Below are 14462 nucleotides of genomic sequence, written 5' to 3'. Positions count from 1 at the left end.
AATTACTATTTATAATTATTTATTATATTTATAAGTTTGAAATATTTATTATATATATGAATTGCAGATGGGCAATTAATTGAGCGGAGAGGCTCATTTTACAGCCCAGTATGGTGTGTAACTTTTTCAGTCCATCATCAAAGTTGAAATTTTGCTATGTTTGCCCAAATTAAACTAAACTGCAAAAAACACTAATTATACAACCTTATTAAATTTATAATTTATTTTCTCAATTAACAAAAACAAATCATTTTGAAAAAATTAAAAATTTAATAATCAAATCACCGACAATTAATTAATAAAAACAAATCATTTTGAAAAAATTAAATATTAAAAAATCAATAATCAAATCACCGACGATTTCCCATCAAATTTTATTCCTATGTGCCAACTAACATTCAAGCGATGAAATATAATATTACGGATCATTAAAAAAAAATCCAACAAATATGGGGCCATTGTTCCTTGTTCTTTTCCCATCGTGCCAACTAACATTCAACCGATGATGTAGCTTGAATGTTTATGCTCGATCTCCATGATGTAGCTTGTAGTTGGATCGAGAAACGTTGCTTTGGCCATATCTAAACTCTTCTTCAGCTCCTTGTTGGTGGCCACAAGTTCTGTGCATGATCTCTTAATATGGTCACAGCAGTCAGCCAAAATGATGGCCGAAAAATCATCAGGCTCTTAAATTACTAAATCGACCACAATTGGCCAAAGTGCTCTTAGTTTTGATGTCCCCTGCTTGACCTGCAATTGTAGTTGTTGATTGTTATGTCAAAGACGGTCTCGCTCAATCGCAATAGTGACAATTTGTTTCTTCTCCTATTCATGCTCGACGACCATGTCATTTTTTCTATGTTTATCCCTCTGAGCTTCCTGTTGGATAAATCCGAACAGTTGTGTAGATGACCAATGATGAAGGTTCTTAGGTTTCATTGTTGATGGGTCTAGGCAGTTTCTTTACAGGGGTTTGCCACTAGCAATGGATTTTTCTAAGTGGCCTTGGGGGGAAGTTGCAGTCTGTGTGGTTTCAAGAAATTGGGGAGCAAGAGGGATAATTATTCACTCTGGAACCACTGAGAAATTTATAGGAAATGAGGCTTCAAACAGTAGAATACATACCTCCATCTATAACTGGCTTAATCGCACTCGGGTAGGCTAGTAATACAATGGACATTACTTGGAATTTTATATTCTTTTTTGTGTCTTCGATATCCTCAGAATACATGTTATGTTTATATTAAGTTTAATATTTTGATTCATCATGAATTTTATTTAGACAACCAGTAAATAACAATTTGCTCGAAGATTGGTATAGCACCTTGATCTTAAGCATTTCCATCACTGTTAATAACCTTTGTCTTGTAGTTGTAGGTTGCCCATTGACTTCAACATTGAACTTATAACCTAGTTATTCCATTCAATCATAATGTTTGAACATTATATTGTTATTCTAATCTTCGCTATATAGCAACATCTATGATGTGTTGCTGAATTGATAAACTCTACATATCTAGTTCAATGGCTAATAACCATACTATTTTCTTCCTGTTAGGTCCGAGATTTGAACCTAGGGCTCTGATACCATCTGTCACATACCGAGGGTTAGCACAAATTTCTCACATACCAACTCACATTAAAATCACATCATTGTTATAAAAAAAAAAATTAATGTATCCAAGCATTATACTGTGGAGATGAACAGTCTAGTTAACACCATGGGTATATTTACTACACTTACCATTCTAATATTAGATAATTGTCTCTCACCTTCTCTTTTATAATTATGAATTCAATGATATTCTTGGTATGATTGGGTTTAGTGCTCAATTTTGAAGGGGAGTTCTATGGTCACAGTCCCTCTTGTTGGGCTACCATTATAAACATTGAGGTTATGGAACCTAACAATGGAAAAGAGGTGCCCCATAGACTTTGCTGATGAAGACAACCTAATACCCCACCGTTATGCTCTTAATTATTTTTTCCTAAAATCTATCCTCTCCTCCCTGATTTGGGTTTTTACCCTTAGTTATATTCAAGTGCAGCCCATGTTATTTTGTTATCCCTTTATTTAAATTCATACAACGTGACTAGGGTTCATCCTTATGTTAGCTCTTTTTGTGGGGATCTAATGACATCTATTTTCTTGCATGACCTACCGCTTCTTTATATCCACCACACATCTCTGACCACGTGATCGGGTACCACGACCCTGCAGTTTCCGCATTCACCAAGGAGATGAGCCATCTATGGTTTAGATCACCAGGATTGCATCAATGATGTACATTTACTTTGAAAACCCTAAACTCTAGTGTTGGCCTCCATTCACCTATTTGGTTTTTGGTTTCACTATGTAAGAGGGAGGGTTTGGTATTCCTGCTCTATGTTGACGCTCTCAGTTGCGTAACCATTTCATTACTCTATCTGACCACATGGTTACATCCCATAGTGATTCCAGTCCTCTCCTGGTCTATCCTATGTATTACTCTCTTCAGGATAGAATTGTGGTTATATTTGGAGGGGTGATACGATATATGTAACTCTCCCTCAACCAGGGAATTCAGCTAAAATCTATTTAGGTATTTGAGTTTTATTTTTTTACTCCGCCCTTTTTTTCTTTAAGTTCTAACTCATTACTATTCCTCTGTTGACATGTATGCAGAGGACTGGATCTCCAAGTTTGGCATGAACTCCGTCCTTTTAGCAAGAATGCATCTCTGCATTTCGTCTCACAGTAAGAAGCTTTTTTCTCACGAACATGTGTTTCAACTAAGTTTTTGTCCAAGAATGCTCACACTTTTTCTAATTCCTGTATGCTTGCTCTTGCTATCTTGTCTAGACACACTATTCCGACATTTGCAGGCTTTTTAGTCATCGCCCCTATTTCAGGTATTTATATGCCCTTCTTGCATTCCTCACTCAATTTCTTTTATCATCATTTAAGATATTTATTTTACTAACGCCTCTACCCCTATGGTGGACTATGTCGCAAGTATTTCATTTGCCATTTCTTTTGTCTAGTTGCAGCTCCAGTATGTTGCTGCTCCTGAAAGGGTGAACCCTGATACATCCCTCTACTCTCTCCAGGTTGGTTATGCAATGTTTCCCTCCTTTTGCGGGTTCCTTGTTCACTAGTTGAACAAAATATTTTAGAACACTAAAGAGAAATTTGGGCTATTTACAATTTTTAAATGAGGGTGTCCATAGTGCCCCTGGTTTGTTTGTTTTCTAGTTCATGATCACTGGACTCCTTCTGACAGTCGGCTACATGCCCTTACTCAGGGGTTTAGCCATTCATGGCTGGTAGACAGTATAGTTGATTGAAAATGCCTCTTAAGTAGGTTGTACATTTAATGTATCTATTTACTGTTTCACTGTTATGAATCACTATCGTTATGAATATACTCCTATTTTTTCATGTTGTTACTCCCATGCACTTGTCTATTATGTGTTGGTTTCTTCATAAACTTCTTTTGTTACAATGTTTTGTTTATGTGGAGGTATTTAGCTGTAATTTTCTCTCTCATCTCTCTTTATCTATTGTCCCTTGCAACCACTAACAACTTTGATAGTATTCCCATCATGCATTCCCTTAAGAGATGACCATACGTCAATTTTATGAGTAATCTGTTTCAATACTAGTTTATATTTTGCGCAATGAATGGCTTATCACGCTATACTATAGTACATAATGTCTACCTATTTATTTTCGCTTGTTGGTTAATCTATAACCATATGTTTTCTGTACAGTGATTTATACGCATACTTGAGCAATTTCTAGTCTATCTTTTGCTATGAGAAGTTTTATGTTTACCTTCCTAGTAAATTAATTTGAATGGTGAACAACAGTCGCTTCACAGGTTACTGTTTCATTTTTGTAGATCCTATTCATTCCTCAAGGAAATAATTTAACCTATATAAATTAATCATTTCATATATATAGAGCACTGTACCAGTGTTATCGTAGTCCTACTCATTCCATCTCAATCAGTTACCCTTATTGTTCTAAACAATGTTAAAACTATTGTTCTAATTATCTCCCCTGAACATTGCACTAGATCAAGGTGTATCTAGTGCACTGTTTGGATGGGTTCCACAAATCGCATGAACTTTTGTTAATTCTTGATTTAACTCAAATCCCTATACAACTCCTTAACATTATCTGAAGTATCTTGGATACAAATATCTTCGATGCAATGATTCCTAAGAACTTTCTCAGTAACCCGTTCATACGGAACTGGTTCACAATACCTAGTGACATAAAGTTGGTTCATAATAACCGTAGCAGTTGTAATGAATTTATCAATGCTATCTGAATCATAGATTCTACGAGTCTCTAAACTAAGTTCTATGTGTGAAGTGTATTATTGACTTATCTGTTTATGTCCGAAGCTTTTCTGGCACCACTTGCGACAATGATTTTGGGCAGCATTGTATCATCGGGCGCACTCATAATAAAATATTAATTCCAAGGTGCTGTTGTGCTTCACTTAGTCATAGAATTCATTATAGAAAAGAGGTATATAGCACTAACTTGCGTATGGGCCTGATATTTGGTTCTTCATGCACCCTCACCCTTCCATTCAAGAACTAGATTGATTTCAAGATTCATTAATTCAACTGATCTGGTCGGGTGATCAAGTGGATTGAATTTAGTGGAATCATAAGGTGATTAGTATTGAATTCTTACTGAAGCGATAATGTGTAAAACATATTAATAACATGTTACTTCATAGGATGTAATACAACTCAGATTTATATGCATGCCGCATGTATTTAACCTATTGGTGGTAATTTCGTTGGTTATACTCATCTAATTGAACATTTCTCACGTGAAATAAACAACCAATCTTTGTATCTAATATGTACAACTTCCACCTCTTTCGTTTCTATAATCTGGGTAACCATATTTCTACATGGATACACTATACTGACTGTCTTATAATTAATTGAGCTATTTACCCATAAACACATTGAACTTGTTTATAGTAATATTGCAAAGAATGTCAGTACCCATTTCTCGTTTATTTAGAACCCATAAATTTTCCTAGGCTAGGATCATAACCTATTATAAATTTCCTTTATAGAAAGCAAATTTACAATATTTAGGTAAATTCAAATCAGATTACGAAGTTCAGCATAATAACAAATCATTTAACCTCTATTATGCATTCGCTTTCATCTACTAAACTTCTACTCCTATGGTTCATGCATACAGTAATACTATGACAAACTATTCCCACAACATCTTTTCCAATTCCCTCATTACTGCATACATCCCTTTTAGATTTAAATTCTTATAATGTCATCTCTTCAATTTCAAATCAGAAATCCGACATTTCTATCTTTTTTTTAAAGGGAGTAACTTAGGTATCTATTAAGGAATTGGAGTTTAATTAACATAAAAGCAGATGGAACCAAAGAAACTCATAACACAAATAATTCAAACCAGTATGATCAGCAGGAAGCCACTTGGGAATCGAACACCACATCCCAACCAATAACTGATTTCCTCGAGTTCACCCCCGAGTAGAGAATGCTTGCCCAAGATTCAACAACTTCTTGTTGATCCCTTCTGCGGGTATTTGATTCTCTTCTTTCATGATAAGGTTTCCTTTAGCGGCGTCTCACTTTTGTGGATATTTTTATCCACTTGCCTGGGCTTTTCCCATAAAATATCGTCTTTATCTCCCGTGATGTTTTAATTTTTGTTCCAAGTTTAACATCTTTCTCCATGTAAGAAACTTAATAGATATTTGTCTCCCATCCATTAAGCTTATCTAGAATTTTATCTAGAATTCTTATCATGAAAGAATTATATATTCTCATTCACCAATGAGATTTTATTTGGCAAGAGTCTCATCTCTAGGTGTCTCATTCCTAAATACATACACTCTATTTATTTATTTATTTAGAACCCATATCTTTTCCTAGGCTAGGATCATAACCTACTATAAGTTTCCTTTATAGAAAGAAAATTTACAATATTTAGGTAAATTCAAATCAGATTACGAAGTTCAGCATAATAACTAATCATTTAGCCTCTATTATGCATTTGCTTTCATCTACTAAACTTCTACTCCTATGGTGCATGCATACAGTAATACTATGAAAAACTATTCCCACAACATCTTTTCCAATTCCCTCGTTACTGCATACATCCCTTTTAGATTTAAATTCTTATAATGTCAGCTCTTCAATTTCAAATCAGAAATTCGACATTTCTATTTTTCTTTTAAAGGGAGTAACTTAGGTATCTATTCAGGAATTGGAGAGTAATTAACATAAAAGCAGATGAAACCAAAGAAACTCATAACACAAATAATTCAAACCAGTATGACCAGCAGGAAGCCACTTGGGAATCGAACACCACATCCCAACCAATAACTGATTTCCTTGAGTTCACCCCCGAGTAGAGAATGCTTGCCCAAGATTCAACAACCTCTTGTTGATCCCTTCCGTGGGTATTTGATTCTCTTCTTTCATGATAAGGTTTCCTTTAGCGGCATCTCACTTTTGTGGATATTTTTATCCACTTGCCTGGGCTTTTCCCATAAAAGATCGTTTTTCTCTCCCGCGATGTTTTAATTTTTGTTCCAAGTTTAACATCTTTCTCCATCTAAGCAACTTAATAGATATTTGTCTCCCATCCATTAAGCTTATCTAGAATTTGATCTAGAATTCTTATCATGAAAGAATTATATATTCTCATTCACCAATGAGATTTTATTTGGCAAAAGTCTCATCTCTAGGTGTCTCATTCCTAAGTACATACACTCTATTTATTTATTTATTAGCAATTATTCATTTACATCATTGTTCCCATATTTTTCATGGATTTTCCACCATTCTATCCCCAAACAAGATTAAGTATCGAAGGGATATTACACTTCCTTTGCCCATGACAAATACTTTCCTATCAGTCCCTAATGTCTCTTTAGATTTCACACTTTCATCTAGATTGGAAAACATGTATATGTTCCCTATCATGTGGTTGCTGCACCCTGAATCTAGAAACCATACATCACTTTGCTTTTGTTGTGTTACATTACAAGCTAAAAACATGCTATCTTGGTTTTGATTTTCCTTTTTGAAATTTACACTTTGTTCGTTACTTATATCATGTTGCTTCTTTCTAAATTCATTTGCATAATGACCATACTTCTTCCAGTAATGACATTGAACTTGAGATTTATCATACCGCTGACCTTGTGCTTTATTCTGGCTTGGGCCTTGACTTGGATTTTTATTGTTGCCCCTTTCACTTGAGTTTGAAGGGCTCCCTCTTCCACCTCTATATGGGCTCCTTCCTCTTCCTCTAGCATTTGAACTTCCTCTGTCTCTACCTTGACCACATGAAACTTGTGCCTTGAAGGCATGCTCCAATGAGTTTGTTGCTCTATTTAGTCTATGTTCATGAGAAATCAGTGATGCATGAAGCTCATCCACTGAAAACTGTGAGAGATCCTTTGTCTCTTCTATGGCCATAATAATGGCATCAAACTTTGCTCGCAGACTTTTCAAAATTTTCTCAACTATTCTCCTTTCCTCAAGTGTCTCACCATGAGATCTAATTTGAGTAACTAGTCCAATTACATGTGTAAAGAATGACTCTACATTCTCATACTCTTTCATACAAATAGTTTCAAAACCTCTCCTCAACATTTGTAGTTTTGTTGTATTCACTTTTGCCATGCCTTGGTAGGTTGTCCGGAGGGTGTCCCATGGTTGGTTGGACTTTGTTGCTACTGCAATCCTTGGGAAAATACTTCCATGAACTTCTTAAAGAATTTAGAAGAGGGCTTTTGAATCCTTCTTCCTATTGTCCCTCAATAAATCCCTTTCTACTTGTGTCAAGGCATTGTATGCTGTTGCATCTGCTGATTCTTGGAACCCATTTTCCACCAAATCCCAAATATTTTGAGAAGAAAACAGAGTCTTCATTTTTATATCCCAGTAGTCATGATTTTCGACATTAAACTGAGGTATCTAAGGATTAGTCAAGCTTGTGCTTGATGCTGCAATTTCTGAGTGTAAAAAAGACCTTCTCACTCCAAAAATCTGTCTTCAAAACAACCTTTTAATTTCTAGTAAAAACACTTGTTTTTACGCTAACAAAAGTTTAACCTACTCTAATACCACAAAATCTATCTTCAAAACAACCTTTTAATTTCTAGTAAAAACACTTGTTTTTACACTAACAAAAGTTTAACCTGCTCTAATACCACATGAAAGAAATTATGGGCAGAGAAGAGGAGTCTTTCTCTCAACAATTCAGTTGCTGAGATCAAATCGCAATTAGAAATGAGCTTAAAACACACAAAAAGTGACTATACCACTTGAAAGAAATTATGGGCAGAGAAGAGGAGTCTTTCTCTCAACAATTTGCTGAGATCAAATCGCAATTAGACATGAGCTTAAAACACACAAAAAGTGACTATACCACGTGAAAGAAATTATACGCAGAGGAGAGGATTCTTTCTCTCAATTTGTCTAGATCAAATCACAATTAGACATGAGCTTAAAACACACAAAAAGTGACTCACCATAGAACAAAGTAAAATAGAGTGGTTGTAGTAAAACTAGAGGTATATACTTTAGATTATATTTTAAAACACATGAAATACATTCGCATAATAGATGGAGGCTGCAGCTCCTTCACCAAGTAAAACAAAATTCTTACAAGGTTAAAACACCCAAAAAGTGACTCATGATAGCACAGAGTAAAACAAGTTAAAACTGGATGAAATTTTAAAACCATGTTGCAACAAACTATATTTTAGATTATATTTCAAAACACATGAAAATACTTTATATTATATTTCAAAACACATGAAAATACATTCGCATAATAGAATGGAGGTTGCACCTCTAAAACAGAATTGTTACCCACCAAAATTTGCTCTACGATTTTCTCCTCTTCACCTCTCACACTTACACCCACCACTAAATTAAAGACTTTTACACATGTATATTCAAAACATACATTTCAACACATATATTTATGACAAAGTCAAAGTATGAAGACATGGTATGGGAATTTGTATAAAATAAATGATTTTTTGAACTTGTAGATGTTGTGGAGTGTAACTAATACTTGCAGAGTGAGTGTTTTCCCGAACCTTCATTAAATAAGCATTCCTTCTTAATTACTTGATGTGTGTTGTGGAATGGTGTGATGTGTACTCATTCTCAGAACTTCATGTAATCTGTCCTTCAACGTACAAACAAAAATTCAACCTGCAAACAAAATCTACTTGGCAAGTATGGTTGTTGTGAGTGTTTTTAAAGCAATGGTTAGAATTAATTTTCCAACAATTAAGATATTGAAGGCATCTTTCTCTTCTATCCAGTTCTGCAGGATTAATTTTCCAACAATTAAGATATTTCTCTTCTATCTAGTTCTGCAGGATTAATTTTCCAACAATTAAGATATTGAAGGCATCTTTCTATTCTATCCAGTTCTGCCATTTATACCGAAAACAAAATGCCCCTATTGATCGGCTATCCAAGCGAGGATATTCTGCCACTCCTCGACAGACAGATACACTATGAGCTCATCTATAATGGATCAACCATATGTGTTGGATCCATCCTGCACCAGGCTGCTGGAATCTGCTGGAATGTAAGAAAGGCACTGGGGCTAGTCTTGCCAAGGCTTTTTGATAAGAAATGCAGAAGACAGAAGTTTGGACAAACACACGGGAGCTCACAGGTGCAGATCACCAGGAGCTCCCTCCAAAAAATGCATTCGCTTCACATATTCATTAATCATCAGGAATTAAATAGATACATAGACAAAAACAGATTCCTAATTAATAGGAACTGAATGTCAAATAAAGAGAAAATCATAACTACGTAACCTATTCTCCATTAATTTCTAACATCCCCCCTTAATGGAGAAAGGGATTTTTAAACACACTTAAAATGTCCCTAAACAAATCAAACTTCAGTCTTCCTAGTGGCTTAGTGAATTGTAGTTCCAGCTATTCTTCTGTCACGTCCACCTCAGATGTCCACACAATGTCCTTTAAAGCAGTAGAAAAATTCTCGTAGAACTTGTTGTACTCCAGGGTATTCCCGCCAGCTACAACAAAGAGAGAAGGAGAAACTTCAAAAATCTCTGTAGCTACAGAAAGATGCCCCTTTCTACCTGTTTCAGACCCCTGGAACCTCATCTTGTAATCACGTCTTTTAACATTGAACCCAAGTGGCTTCACGCTCGTAGGGCATTGATGAGTCCATCACCGCCATACCCCTCTTAAGGAGATCTGCAGGCAACCCTTGTTCGTCAAATCTCCAGTCCTTGTATGCTACCGCGGACATCTCCATGGCATACTTTCCAGGAAACACGGTTCTTTCAAAAATGCCTCCGCCATTTATAAGAATTTGGCGAGCCAGAGCGTTGATGTTCATGGTGTCCCGGAAATGGGGGCTCAGTAGCTTATACACGGGATGCATCACACTCAGATGTCGGTTGGTAGCGATGACAAATGGCTCCGTGACTGCGTGAGTCTTAAGCCAGTGACTGATAAGCTGATGGTAACCAGAATCATTAACAGCTACGTAGGCCTTGGCGAGCTGCCATAAAGCTCCTTCTGCGCCTTCCTCTGCTGGAGTAAACACCTTACGAACACTTTCCGGACGTTGATCTGAAGGGGGTAGGCTCAGCTCGATTGCGACTGGTCTTAATGTGCCATCCTTTTTAAGGAACAGAATTGTGCGAGAAGCATATATCTTAGTGGTAGGCAGAGCGTTTATTCGGTTCACATAAGTCATGAAGACATCATGGTGGTCCAGAATGAACAGCCTGTTGTCCTCCATACTCTGCTCTACTGTTAGCCCATCGAGATTCTTTTGTATATGTGAATCCGTAATAGAACTGATCTGAGGACCATATATCTTTGGGTCCAGTTTACTTCTCGGAGGAAAACTTTGAAGTCTCTGTATAACAACAGGATCGACACCGGCCAGCATCTGGCGCGCAAACTCTTCGTCTGTCCTCCACGCAAATTCGTCAGTGGCAATAACTTGAGGACGCGGATACTTGAGCAACTTTTCGCCGTCTGTTGTGAGAAACTGCTTGAGCAATTGTTGGCCGTCTGTTGTGAGGAACTTGATGAGCTCAGGAGGAATGAGACTCGTGATAGCGTCCAGAACTGGGTTGTCGGGCATCTTTATCCCATCGGAGTAGAGCTTCACAATGTCTTCAAAGGAATCGAATTCGTTGGGTGTTGGATCCAACAGAGATTGGAGCTCTGGAGCTCGGGTGTGAAGCGCTCCAATTACCTTCTCAGCAGGTACCATTGATGATGGATACCTGCTGTCCCGGCTCCTTTCAGCAGACTTATTTGACGTCATCAAGGCTTGCTGAGGCGTACTTTTCACATCCAACTTGTAGAGTCCTCCTATGCGAATACCTGTAGCAATGGGCTTCATCTGATCCAACAAATCTTTAATAATGCAATAAGATTTAAAAAATTCTACCTTGAGGTCCTGATCTGTAATCTTGGACATAGAAATCAGGTTCTTCTTAATGCCAGGAACATACCACACATCAGATATATTCCTGATCTTACCATCAGGCAGAGTAACAAGGACATCTCCATGTCCCTTGATCTTGTACCCACTATTATCTCCAAGATAGAATTTTACTCCAGTGTTGGATTCTTTAAAATTTCTGAACCATTGCTTTTTACCTGACATATGCGAGGAGGCTCCAGAATCCACAATCCAAATCTCTGATTCATCCTCCTCAGTAGCAGTGTCACCCTCGGCCATAAATAGTCTAACATCCAGATTCTGATCTGGGTCTGTATCTGCGTCTGCATCTGCCAAATGACCTGCATGCCTTTTCTGATTGTACCTCTCTTGATTTGCCTTCTTCTTGCGACAAAATTTAGCAATATGGCCTATCTTACCACAATAAAAACATTCAGGAGCAGAGTCATTTCTATACGAGGTCATGCCTTGTGGTGTCATTTCTGATGTGTTGCCCCTCCTCTGATCAGCCATCGCTCTCCCTTTTGGCTTGAACTTTGTTATCAATGCAAGATCTGGATCTTGAGGCTTGAGAGACGACCTGCTTTCCTCTTCATGTAGCAAAATTCCAGTAAGTTCTTCAAAAATTGGAGGCTTTTCCCTTGCATTCAATCCAGTTATAAACATCTAATAGTCATCTGTCATACCGTTCATGGTGATTGTCAACAGATGATCATTTGCCACGGTTTGACCAATATCAGATAGTTTATCTTTAACTTCCTTTATCCGAGATAAGAATGACGAAACAGACTCATTCTCCTCCATCTTGATTGAGAGGATCTTCTTCCTGAGGAACAAGGTTCGGCTAGTGTTCTTGATTTCATACATGTCTTTGAGAGTTGTCCAAATCTCATTTGTTGTCTTGCAATCCCGAATATGAGGGATGATGCAATCTTTAACTGACAATTTTAGTAGGACCTTTGCCTTCAGCTCCCTTTTCTCCCATTCTTGAGTTGTTGCATTCGTTCCACCATTTGCAACAGTTGGCTTACCTTCATCACCGATGACAATGCTGTAGGTATTCTGACCTTCAAGCAAAGTCTGAAGCTTAAATTTCCAATTTATGTAATTGGAACCATCCAATTTGCTGCTTTCATTTAAATAATCTGCCATCTGAGAATTCATCTTAAAAAAAACAGGTTACCTCGGCAACTTAAAAAACGAACAACTCTCGATTTACCACGGCAATGTCGTGTCAAAAAATACACGAATTCGTGGCAGATGAGGTTCACATGAAACACCCTCTCAAATATGCACAAACAGGCACTACTGCCCTCACAAAACGAACCCTCAAATATGCTTCTCACCACAATGCCTAATAATAGACTTATAACCCACAAAATTCTGCTTCAACAACGCCCAATACTGTTGGAAATCTCCTTGACCATGACAAGCGGATCTCATTTCCACGAACACAGTGCCACCAATCTGGATTTGTGGCAACAATTGTGAGGAAATCTTCCAGCAGCGTAGACCCAACCTCCACGCGGGATCAAGCTACGAACCTTCGGCCTTGGCAACACCACTCTGGCCTTCGAATACCTTGCTTTCTGTATAGCCAACACTCTGAAACTCACCAGCATGCAACTGCCACCATGATCAACAGATAATTTATAGAGAAAAAGGTTGTTAATTCTCGTGAATTGTCTCTTTATTCTGCTTCAATGGTTGATTTTCGTTGTTTGATCTAATTCTGCAAGGCTTTCAAGCAGCACCAAAACATGGCTAATTCATTGACCCTCAGCGAGTAGGCGATTTTCTCCCGACATAATAATCACCACCGCCAGTGGAAGCAACATAATTCCAACAATCTGCTAGCTCATCCTCTTTGCAAGCAATTGCGCTCTGCAGCAGTTGATATCGTCATATTGGTTTTGGTACTCGCAAATGCCACCACTAACAGGGGAACTGATATGCAAGCCACCGCCCCACTGACACAGCCACTCCACGCGGCACAACGTTTCTCAGATCTGGATCCTTCAGCTTCGTCACTCAGATCTGGCTCACACACTGCGAATTTATAATGATGCCTTCAACAACAGCCATAGTCACCACATGCCTCCTCAGCTCGGCCTCCCAGCAGACTCCACGCTCGTTGATTGAGGCAACCCCGATCTATCAACCAACATCCAGCGAACTCGACACTCACCAAACATCATCAATCACTTCGGCACTCGATGCTCAAACACGTGGCCAGATCACTCGATCTGGAACCACTAACAGTCAATAGTCAGATCACTTGACATGCATGAACCAAGGACCAGATCACTTGATTTGCGGTCTTCAGTTGCGATCTTCCACAAACTCCCCACTCAAGGATTTGCAGGCCTTCTCAAACCTGCTGCTCTGATACCATGATAAGAAATGCAGAAGACAGAAGTTTGGACAAACACACGGGAGCTCACAGGTGCAGATCACCAGGAGCTCCCTCCAGCAAATGCATTCGCTTCACATATTCATTAATCATCAGAAATTAAATAGATACATAGACAAAAACAGATTCCTAATTAATAGGAACTGAATGTCAAATAAAGAGAAAATCATAACTACGTAACCTATTCTCCATTAATTTCTAACACTTTTTCCGTGCCACTGTACCACATTTTTCCATATTTCCACTTTTATGAATTTTTTTGGTGCCGACCAAAGACCCTGCTAGTTTTCTTTTTGTTCTAGGCTCTCTCCAATAGCCACTCTATGTTATCAGGTTATGGAAATTTTGAAATATGCTCTCTACAGTAACTGTCAAACTGAATTATTTTCTGAAATCTGCTCACTACAGTAACCTGCAAATTGAGTTATATGAATCTAATATGAGTACATATCATTTTGATTTTTGATTTATATGAATCTATCATCTGCCATTTGTATTTTTCTCTTCTAGTCGCTAGCTTAGGGCTTAGAATATATTTTTTTGA

At 37.6% G+C, this 14462-nt stretch overlaps 1 long non-coding RNA gene and 1 pseudogene across 9 annotated transcripts in view; one reads left to right on the top strand and one right to left on the bottom strand.

Annotated features, from left to right (window-relative positions):
* The first annotated feature begins 2201 nt into the window (after nucleotides 1-2201).
* LOC149211171 (uncharacterized) overlaps nucleotides 2202-14462 on the top strand; it is a 120243-nt gene continuing 107982 nt past the window's right edge. For 3 of the 9 annotated variants that reach the window (XR_016252998.1, XR_016252997.1, XR_016252999.1), the window contains exons 1-4: nucleotides 2202-2539; nucleotides 2666-2737; nucleotides 2843-2892; nucleotides 3031-3090. This is a non-coding gene — a long non-coding RNA (uncharacterized LOC149211171). Of the gene's footprint in view, nucleotides 2583-2665; nucleotides 2738-2842; nucleotides 2893-3024; nucleotides 3422-14462 lie in introns of those variants that run through there. The other 6 variants (XR_016252993.1, XR_016252994.1, XR_016252995.1 and 3 more) reach the window with 4 other exon arrangements.
* Nucleotides 10198-11442, bottom strand: LOC149211175 (putative linoleate 9S-lipoxygenase 5 pseudogene; annotated as a pseudogene).

This window comes from Pinus tabuliformis, chromosome 1_2 (genome assembly GCF_031772625.1).
Source record: "Pinus tabuliformis cultivar Carrire ecotype Pingquan chromosome 1_2, CPIR1, whole genome shotgun sequence".
Taxonomy (NCBI): domain Eukaryota; kingdom Viridiplantae; phylum Streptophyta; class Pinopsida; order Pinales; family Pinaceae; genus Pinus; species Pinus tabuliformis.
Note: the sequence above shows the minus strand (reverse complement) of the source record. Positions and strands in the feature narration are given on the sequence as shown.